The sequence below is a fragment of the Podarcis gaigeae genome (genome assembly GCF_964106915.1).
Source record: "Podarcis gaigeae genome assembly, chromosome: 8".
In the NCBI taxonomy this organism is placed as follows: Eukaryota; Metazoa; Chordata; class Lepidosauria; order Squamata; family Lacertidae; genus Podarcis; species Podarcis gaigeae.
In genome coordinates, this window is record NC_139684.1 from 37,492,639 (window position 1) to 37,503,688 (window position 11,050).

The 11,050-nt window shown below is 44.3% G+C and overlaps 1 long non-coding RNA gene across 2 annotated transcripts; it reads left to right on the forward strand.

Annotated features, from left to right (window-relative positions):
- The first annotated feature begins 6,833 nt into the window (after positions 1 to 6,833).
- On the forward strand, positions 6,834 to 10,742 carry LOC310850185. Of its 2 annotated transcripts, none has more exons than XR_014567254.1 (3): positions 6,834 to 7,008; positions 7,150 to 7,260; positions 10,638 to 10,742. It is a non-coding gene; the product is annotated as an uncharacterized lncRNA (long non-coding RNA). The 2 variants fall into 2 exon arrangements; XR_014567255.1 differs by lacking the exon at positions 10,638 to 10,742 and adding an exon at positions 10,034 to 10,078.
- Positions 10,743 to 11,050: the final 308 nt, after the last annotated feature.

Here is an 11,050-nt window from a genome sequence, read left to right on the forward strand (position 1 = left end):
ACAAGCAGGCCAGTAGCTGTACGTAATGGCAGATAACTAATTGCTCACTTGAAAAATATACTCTCCTAAAGGGGCTTGAGGTTCCAAAGCAGGTCAGAAGTCAGAGGGATGCTCCCTCTGTCAAGAACAAAATAATTCTAGCAAAAGCCACCCCTCCTTCCAAGCACAGCTGCCGTAAGAGCTACTGTAGGCCGAGATACTTTGCCGCCTGAAGCCAAGGAAAGATAGTGCCCACTTCTATTTTATGCACAAAAGTCAACTACCCTAGCAGATGAATCTTATAGCAACCACTGTGTTGGTGGTGCAAAATCCTACTCTGCAACTAGAGAGCCCCAGATTAACTTAGGTGGAGGGCAGGTCACAAAGCACACTATTCTCCAACAACTTGCCACCATACCTTCATCCCCTGAAGGCAACCTCTTCCCTCTGCTTAATGTTAGAGCTGGCCCTGACTCATGTTATCCTAAAACATGAATACAGGGTGGGGAAGAGCTTATCCTTCACAGCTGCTGCAGAGAGTAATGTCAGTGTTGCAGATCTGGAACTGGGAAGCTCCTGGGCTGAAGGTTGGAAGATAACCTAGTGAGCTGACGTGGCCTGATATTCTTCAGAGATCTCAATCTGGGTATTCCATTTAAAAAAATCCATGGACATCAACTATATAGCAGAGAAATTTGGTTCCATTCACATTTGAAGGTGAGCCTACCCAATCTGCACTTTCTGAAACAACATGCCAACTGAAACTCATCCATCCTTCAAAATTAGCATTAGTAATTTCTGCAGTAGATTCTGCAGCTCTCCTGCCAAGCAATGTGTACAAAAAATGCATGTAGTAGGGTAAGATGTGCACCCAAATGCATATATTAGTGAAAGTAGCATACACACATACATGCATTATATTAAGGGAAACTCTTTTGCAAAAATGAATGCATTAGGCAAAACTGCACACAAATGTGTATATTAGGAGAAAATGCTGTTGAATTTTCAGGAGGCCTGATGTGGAAATTATATTGCCTTTGTGACTTTTCTAATATTCTTTCTTTCTTGAAAACTACCCTGGGAATGCATAATGAAGGTTGGTATAGAAATCCCTGGAACTGGGATGGGAAACCTTTTTCATTCCCTTTGGGGCAATCTTCAAGGGGCCACATGACAGTGGAGGGTTGGGCCAGAGACAAAAGCAGGCAAAGCTGTGAATGCAGATTTGGCCTTTGCAGAGTAGCCTAGTTTCTACATACACTCACACACCCTTCTCGATCCTCCATCCACGGAAGCAAGAGGCATCGTCAGAGCTGAAGGATGCATTTCAACCAGGCAAAGACACACAAGGAGGGCACTCAAAGTAGTGAGGAGTATGGTCTGGGGAGAGGGGTGTGTGGTTGAGGAGGGGGTATAGTTTGGGGAAAGGCCCCAGGCCCAAATAGAGAGGCCTGGAGGGTTGAATTCAGTCCCTAAGCTCAATATTCCTCACTATAGACATAGGGCAAAATTATATAGAGAGAGAATATATGCTTAGAGTTTTGCAAACCCAGCCAGTGAGCACATGGTAGCCACGAGAGAAGTGCTTGATGACCCTAAACATGCCCACTCATTTCTAAGTTCAATGGGACTTGCTCTTTAATAAGCATGTGCTTAAGATGCAGTCTTGGTGGCGAGGCTGTAGCAGCTCCAAGACCTGAAATTTCTGTTTCTGAAGCAATCAACCTGGCTCTACCCACAAATACTAAATTTAAGGCTACGTGTTTATAAAAGGAAACATTCAAGCATGTTCGTTTATGGTGGTCAGCCATGTCTCTAAATAAATAAGACCTAAACAATGCCGATGACATTTTCAGCATCGTATCCACCCAACAATTTTTCCCTCCCTGGGCTTTAAGATGGTTTTTTGTTTTCCAGGGTGTATTTTTCCCTTTAAAAAAACAAAACAAAAAACCTCTTTTCTAAACACCTGCCTTGGGACTCCAAAGCCCTCTTAATTCATCTCACATTTCAGAAAGGCCACCGTTATTACAAAGGTCACATAAAGAACAGGTTGGGCCCGTTTTACAGAAATTTGTTGTTTCTTATTGCTGCTTCTGCTTGGTTGAGCTGCAGTTCATAATGTCGGCTGAAGAGCAAAGGGCTGCATGCTGGAAATGATGTGCAGGAAAGGATGTCTTGGGGTGCACCTCAATTGCCTTGTGGTTTAGCATTCTATAGGGCAGTGGTAGGGGAACCCTCAAGCACCTCTATCTGGCTTCAGCCAACCTCCCCACTGCTCTTGCTTAGCACCCAACTTGAGAGTTTTTGCCTTTCTGGAATATGTCCTTGAACTCTGATAATGTCTCTCGTCCTGGGTGGAGGATAGAGAAGTACATCTAGAAACTAGCCTACAGCACAACGGTTAATTTTACATCCATTACTCTGGCATGTGCCCCCATCCCAATGAAGGCTGCCCAGAATGGAATGCCCTAGCTGAAAAAGCCCACTCACAGATTCTGCCAGTGAAAGAGCGAGCCACGGAATAGTGGCGCTCTGCATGGTGAAGGGTTTTTGGCACCAATAACAAGGCTTTACAGCCGACCAGGGAGGCATTTGCCTGATTGCTCTCGAGTAATCCCCTGATATCCTTACACCCTCCCCCAATGTCTGCCACCTGATGAACCAGACAGCCAGCTGCCTGCCCTGCCCTGCCCTGTCCTCTCACATGGCCCATGGCCACCCAGCTGTGCATGTGTGGTTTCACAGAGGCTGCACACACATGCCCCTGAAAGCTCAAGGTCCAGCCCAGCCTAAAGGGTGGAAAGTCAGTGCCTGTGTGCAACAGGCAGATGCCTGCACTGTGAGTGCCTCTGAAGCCTTGCCCTGTTGTGGGGCTGGGAAGGGCAAGGGGATAAAACCGCTGATGCTTGCCTTTCCACCTAACCAGTCTTTTCTTAGGAACTGGGTGCAGGGAGTGGGGGGTGGGGGAAATGGTGTTGGTACTGCGTACCATTGAGTATCACCAGAAAAAGAGCACTGCTTTCATTCATAGAGGAACCTTGAAGAGAGATTTCCCACCTCCTGGTCTTGCATTCTAAACATAAACCCTGAGAAATAGGGAGATTTTGTTTAGAGCTGCCCAACTTGAGGAACGCTGTCTCATGGAACACTCACTCCATTCTCTTGGCCAGATCATATGAGTGAGACCAGCGTCAAAATCTGGGCCTGCTCATATACAGATCAAGCCGTTTCCCCATGGCTTGCTCACATTTTGACGGCAGTAAACTGCACCAACTGTTTGTTTGAATAGGCCGGATGCCTTACAGAAATAGCAGGTTGTTCCTGCCTTATGGCAAGCAGACAGGAGCCCATCAGCTGTTGACAGACAGCAGAGGCTAAATGCAGCAGTGACTGCTGAGAGACTCAACTTCCATTGAGCTGTTTAATCAGTGCTATGAATGAGCTCTGTGCTGATCCTTAAAAATGAGAAGCAAATCTTCTCTCGAAAGCTTCCTGGCCCCCTAGTGCTATTGCTGTTTATTTTTTATTTGGACTCAATATTATCTTTAGCGTTGCTTACAAAATTCTGCTCATCCAACTTCCTACCAGGATTTGGGGATTCTAAATTGCTTGGTCTTGCTTGTGAAGTGGCAATGACCAGGTTAGCAGTCTTCTAGTCCTCCAACTTTTGATTTCTGGACACTGATATAGTCAGTTGAATCATTCCACTGTGGATTTCAAGGCAGGTCCCATCTACACCATGCATTTAAAGCAGTATCATTCTATTTTGAAACAGTCATGGCTTCCCTCAAAGAATCCTGGGAACTGTAGTTTGTTGAGGATCATGGGAGATGTTTGAAGACTCCTATTCCACAGAGCTAAAATCCTCAGGGTGGCTTAAAAATCTATTCTTATTCATAGGGAACTCTGGGAATTTCAGTTTTGTGATGGGCATTGTGAAATCCTTACTAAAATTATGATTGAGGACTTATTTTCACATCAGTTTGCATTGAAAATGAATGTGTAAAACTGAGCTTAAGATTGGAAAAAATGAGAAGGGAGAAAGAAACCAAAATAAATTTGCTCATTCCTGTGTCCAGCCTCTGCTTTAAGAACCCAATGAGAGAGTGAGAGATCACCTTTCTTCTAGGCAATTGGTTCCATTGTTGAGCTGCTTGTACCAGAAAAAAGTTTCTTCTCATTCAACCAAAATCTACCCTCCGCCACTTCAGCCCATTAGATCTACACAGTAAAAGAAGCCGAAACAAAGCTTACAAATTTCTACACAAACACACACACCCAAAGCAACTGATTCCTTCATGATCTGACTCAGCTTCCTTTGTTCTGTATGTAATAATAATAATAATAATAATAATAATAATAATAATAATAATAATTCTGGGCGACTTCCAACAAAACACTAAAATACAAAACCTATGCCAGTGATGACCCCAAGCAGCCAGCAAGATCATTCATTGCAGGTCTCTAGCAAAAGCAGAATTTAAAATAAAAACAGCCCTAATGTGTGCATATGCTACAATGGCAAAAAGCCTTTGGTTTGACCACAGCAGCACCAGCTCTGTTTTGCCTAGTTTCTCCAGGTAGCATGTCAGGCATGCACTGTAACTTGTAATTGATGCATCAAGGTTACTGGCTGCACCTGAGACCCTCCAACCCATCCACCCCCACCTCTCTCCTTCTCCCCAGGCTTGCAAGTAAGTGCTATGTTCAGGACCATAAAATGGATCAAAACCACTTTGGGTGCCACATCGGCAATTGTTTTAAGAAAGCGAGGGGAAAGTTATGAATCTGCCAGCACTAAATCTTGACTCCCAATTGGTTGAGTGTCTGATCGATGCGCAGTAAATCCTCGGCATGCTTAACTGTCTCTTAGAATATAGAACTCATCAAAAGTCATCACCATCAATGTGTCCAGCGATGCTTTAATTCAAAGTTACAACCACCACTGCAACTTCGCAGGCAAAGGGGAGCGGAGGTGCAAGGACTGCGATCGTGCTTCCTCTGGGAAAGCAGCACTAATGTTCAAAAACTGCGAACTCTGACCTGTGGGGAAGAGAAGGGAGAGGCATCCCACCTCCCATCTCTTCCCTTCCTTTGTTAACCAGGTATGTCTTGTTCACCACTTTTTTTAAATGTTAACCTGTTTATAACAGAAGTGGCTGGTGGAGGTGGAATGGTGTTGCCCACCTGGCTTCCCAACAGAGAGCTTTTGACCAGATTAGATTGTCTTGTTTGTCTTAGGCAAGCTATTCTGGGAGCCTGTAAAGGCTGAAGATCAGGTAAATAAATAAATAAAAATTGAATAAAATGGCAGCTACTGTGATTTCAGCACCAAGGTAATGCTTGCTTGACTTACACTCATCTCCTCTTAAGTGTCATAAACAAGCAATCCCAGAAGCAGGTTTGAGCAAGTGGGGAAGGAGAGGGTTGAGAGGACTGGAGTGGGGCAGGGATGGAAGTGGTTGCCTAGATCAGTGGTTCCCAATTAGCTAAGCACTGAGGACCCACTATTTTTCAAAAGCCAAGCCACAGACTCCCTACTTTTGAAAATGTTGATAACTTATTTTAGTTACCTTTGCAAAGTGATTTTTGGAATAAATTGTGGAGTGGACCCTAAAAGCAAAGGATTTCTGGTATATTAAAAAACCAACTAGGGCTGAGCGATATCTGGTTTTCAGCATGGTTATATATCAGCAGCTAAGCATTGTGATATTCCGATATGCCACGATGTCTGAAATTGGAGATCAGGCGTGGGGGTGAGGGAAGGAGAAGCCACAGAGATCAGGCGGGTGGGGGGAGAAGAGGAAGCGAAGTTACCTCCATGGTTTGAGTGGGAGGGAGGATGCATCAAACTGCCAACAGTAGGGCAGCCAGCGGTGGCAGCCAGTGAAGACGAATGCCCACTGTAGCTGCTGCTGCTTTCCTGCTGACTGAGAAAAGCTGCTCTGCCTCAGTGCCAGGGGAAGATAGTTCCATGCTGCCTTGAAGTGAGGGTGAACAGCTGCCCTGGTCTCCCTCAGCTTGAGGAAAGGCATCTCAGAACAGCAGCGTTATCGATTGGGATCATCGTGCAATATTGTTGGTACCTTGAAATCGGTTGCCCTGCTCTCCCTTGCATGAGGAACAATATTGCTGCATATTGCCAGCTCAAAATCATTCTTGCAGTATGATTTCAAAACCAATTTTGACCAATATGTTGAAAAAATCACACAGCACTAAAACAGACCAAAAAAATTGTGATACTACCATGCAAATATGACCCAAAAAAAAGTTCGCAGGAGGCAAGGGATGGGGTTGTGGACCCCCTGGGTGTGTTCTGTGGACCCCCAGGGGTCCTCACACCCCTAATTGGGAACCACTGGCCTAGATAGGGTTAGACCTCTGGCTTGTTCTAGGTCCCTACAGCACACATGGCCACTCAGAGAGTAGGGGAAGGAACATAGCTCAGTGGCAGAGCATCTGCTTTGCATGCACAAGGTCTCCAGTTCCATCTTCAGTGTCTCCAGATAAGGCTGAGGAAGACTCCTGGAGATCTGCTGCCAGTCGGTGTGAACAGGACTGGGCTAGATGGGTCTGATTCTGCATAAGGCAGCTTCAAGTGTTCCTATGATATCAGCCCTGCTTCTGGCTTCAAGGAGATAACTTCAAGGCATGCTTGAGCCTCGGACACATGTACCCCCACTTTCTTCCTCAATAAATAAATGGCTGGACCCCAGTCATCCTATAGATCCCATGACATGATGCCCAACTGATTCCAAGAAAAAGCTTTGAATCTATTCTAGAACTCCCTCCAGTTGATCTTCCCTGCAGACAGACACCTTCCCTGTTCCCTCCCTATTCAGGCTTTGTGAGAGCAGAACGGAGTATGCCATCCTCTGCAGATCCAAGCCGCCTTCTTATTTTGGCTTCTTTGGCTGACTTTTACCTGCCTTATCCTTGCACTGCAGCCTCTGCGAGTCTCTCGGGATTTCTTTCGTCTCCTTGAGTTGAGCATTCATGTCTGAGTGAGTTATGCTCCTCTCACTGGTAATTTTGCAGCTTTATTGGATTCCTTCAACTTCACTCAGTAAATTCCAGTGGCTATCAGGAATGGAAGGCATGCAGAGCCCCGATTGAGGATTTTATTGACTCATTGAAGTCTAGATAATGCTGTTTATCCTTTTCCAGCGACAGCACAGGCGTGTGAAGTGCAGCAGCTTAGCTGAGAGTCACTAGCAGAAATCATCAAGCAGCCCCTGCCTCCTCTTTCCAAGACCTCACAACTTCTGACGAAAATTGGTATGTAAGCATGTCCTCTCACCATGGATCCCAACAGACATCCTTTTCATTATGATGACTTGTGCTCATGATGTTATTGCGGAAGTTATATGCAGTCTCACTTTCAATACAATACTTGCAATACTTTTGGGCTGGACATAACTGCTTCATTTCCAGTGGGCATGTCCTATAGCTTTCTGCTGAAATCTTGTAGGTTTTTATACTATAAATCTTTATACCATATTTTTTTATATACTAGTTTACTTTTTCTCCCATTTTTGCTGTGCTACATAGTGCAAGAATGTCCCTACAAACAGAAACAATAAAATAAAGAATTTTGAGATGCATTGCAGAAAAACTAGCAGGCTGTGTTCAAACCCGCATTGGCTGTGCACTCACTGTGTTTCCATTATTATTCCATCTTTTCTCTCCAAAGATCTCAAGGTGGGGTACATGTCTCTCCCCATCTTCATGCAATCCCCACACCAACCCTGTGGGGTAGGTTTGGCTGAGAGACAGTGACTGGCCCAAAGTCATCCAGTGAGCTTCACATCCATGGATTTGAACCCTGTTCTCACAGGTCCTATTATTATCCAAAATGTGCATGTATTCTGTACTTCTTTGATATAAGAAAGGTGTGTTGCTTCTCAAGCCAGCTTCACACTGATGGAGTCCTTAAGCCATTCCTATGCATAGGATAAAGACATCCCTATCTTGTCAGCACTGCCTGGCATCCATACAAACAGAAACTACGGTGGAACTAAAGTTGTGCTGATGTGAACAGCTGTGGGGGGAGAGCTGTGAAATGCAGTGGGCCAGGGGGGCAGGCAACTTCCCTGTGCTCTAAGGCAGTAATGTGAACACCTCCATAACGTGGCATGAAGTGTGGACAGTCCAGTATAAACCCACCGCATATTCACTATTATTACATCAATGGCATGTTGCAGAATGCACCCGCAGAAAAACCATCCATCTGGAAAACACCATCAATCTGCCGTTTCAAAGAGGATTAGACAAACTCCCTGGAGGATAAGGATACTAAAGGCTGCTGGGTATGATGACTACACACCAACTGTAGTATCAGAGATGTCTCTGAATACCATTTTCTGGGGAACTAGAGTAGAAAGAGTACTGTTGTGCCCATCCAAAGTTGTTGCTGAACACTGGAAGATTCGGGGCAGGTAAAAGGAAGGACTTCTTCCCGCAGTATGTTGTTTTAACTGTGGAATTCACAGCCTCAGGATGTAGTGGTGGTTGCCATCTTGGACTGCCTTAAAAAAGCCCTGCCTGGCAATTATGGGGATTGAACCTGGAACCCTTTTCTGCATGCAAAATGGATGCTGTTGCATTGAACTTTGGCCTGTCCTGATCAACATGGCTATGATAAGCCTGCACATACTTTACAATTATTTGAGTACAAAAATATTGGAAGACGTGATGTTTCAAAGCAATTAAAATAGATAATGCTCAGAAAAGAAAAGAAAAGAAAAGAAAAGAAAAAGGAGTTTAGACGAATTCATGGAGGATGAGCCTATCAGTGGCTGCAAGTCACAACAGCTGCATTCTCTGTCCATTGCCAGAGGCAATATGCCTCTGAATATAAGTTGCTGGGAATCACTGGCAGGGAGAGAACTGTGGCCCTCAGGTCCTGCGTGTGGGCTTCCCGTCGGCATCTGGTTGGCCACTGTGATAATAGGATGATGGACTAGCTGAGTTTTGGGGCTGATCCACCAGGGCTCATAGGCTGCTTTTCTTTTCTTTTTTTGCCCAGATACTGTACCTTTTATAACTGAATGACAGACAGACTATCAACAGGTGCAGTGCAGGGTTGTAGTGATGAAGGAAATCTACTTGCTATGCAGCTGTTAGAAACACAAAGCTCCTGTCCGTGAGCACACGGGGACGGGGGGCTGGGGAGATGGCAACCCTAGGTCAGACTTGCTACCTAACTTGAGTGAAAACCTTGAAGAATGGTCTCCGTGTTTCATTCTGTGTCCTCTGAGGCCCACGGCCAGTCAAACTGAGCGGAGGGCTGTGCTAGAAAACCTAGCGAAATCGGGAGTGAGCGTGATTTATCACGTGAGCGGGGAAAAGTATATTGGAAAAGGTGACCGGCCACGTCCCCAGGTTGCCTAAACAGACGGAGAATGAGTGCTGCAGATACGTCTGGGTTTTAAATGCCGATTTGCTGGTCTCATTAATCTGCTAAATTACCCAGCTCAGATTGCTTTATGCATAAGCATCACATCCAAACAGGCCATTTTGCATTAGCTGCCATCAGAAAGAGGAAACAGCCGCAGAGGAACAGGGGGGAAGCCACAAGGAGAGACTTATTGGCTGCAAAAAGAATCCTTAATAAAATCCTTATACACCACTGTTCCCAAGAACCGTTTTGGCGTGTGTGCGCTGGTGTCTAGTAATATCTACTTCAGTCCTCTGGTCAGACAACATTTGTTCTGCGTCAGCCAAAACCCAGTGCCAGCAACAATCTGGGGTACAGTCTTATAATTAATAAGCAGGTATTCACAGAGCCTGACTGACTACTCAGAGTTAAGCATAGCATAGGATCTGGCACCAGAACAATCTGAACCACATTTCTGAATATCAATCCTGGAATTATTTAGGACAATTGTTTTTCGTTTTCTTTTGGGGGAGTTGTGTGTGTGTATTTATAATGAATTGTTGCAGACAGCAGAACATTCTTGTCACATCGACACAATTAGCTGGCTAGCCTCAGTGTGCAGTGATTTGCTTTGATTATTTAATCGATTTTCTTTTCGTCTCTGTTTTTTAGTAAATCTACCTAAGCCCTAATGAGACCTCCCTAAATTGATTAGATGCTCTGCAATTTCAGCCTAGTTTACACATTATTTCGGAAAGCTGTCAAGATCCTGTGACTTTCATTTCATTGGATTTAATGATTGCTGGGAAGGAGAGCGAAGGGAGAAAAGGTGTGCATTACAGCCAGATACAATCGTTTTTGTCAGTGTGATCCTTTTAAGTGCAATTCAATTAAAGTGTTATTCCCTAATTTTATTATTGTGCTAGCTTGAGTGCTAATGCTAGCCACCAATAAAGCAACAGGTAGATAATGGTATACAATTTAATTTAACTAATTGGAGTTTAGTGATCTAACATGCTTTTCATATCCTAATTCTTTGAATAATCTTTGATTTTTGCATCTCCTACAATTTTTTTAATGGAAGAGGGCAGGCGAAAACATCAGTTACATTTCAGATTCAATTATCGGTTAACATCTGCCTTTAACAGCGAGATCAGTATGCACACGAATTCCCATCTATTACCTGCTCCATGCATCCATTTCCCATTGTCTCCATGTTTGACCTTGAAATTAATTTATCTAACTGTGCTTACATTCCTTATTATGTTATCTCCAGTCTTGTAGGGCCAGAAACATTTTCACTGACTGGATTTTGGCAGAGTGACAATGCAGAGAGAGTCAACCACAGAGAGGAACGTGTTCCTCAAGCAAGAGAACAGAAGTATGTGGGTTTCCCCTCTTCTGAATAGAAAATGTGGTGTGTTATTTGCAAGCACACATAGAAGCCCTCAAGTGGAATTTTGCTTTCAATTCCATCTTTTGTCAGATTTTTATTTTTATTTTTGATGAAGGGGTATCTCTGTTTATTTTTATTTCATGTGACTTTCTTTGCACAGCCATTGCTGCCTTGTTCAATGCAGTTTGATATCCTGGCTGTTTTTTGTACAAGTATGTTTCTATTGCAGCTATCAGGAGCCAATCCTAAGTGTCTGACTCACCTCCTTTTGCTCTGATTGGCTCCAATCAACA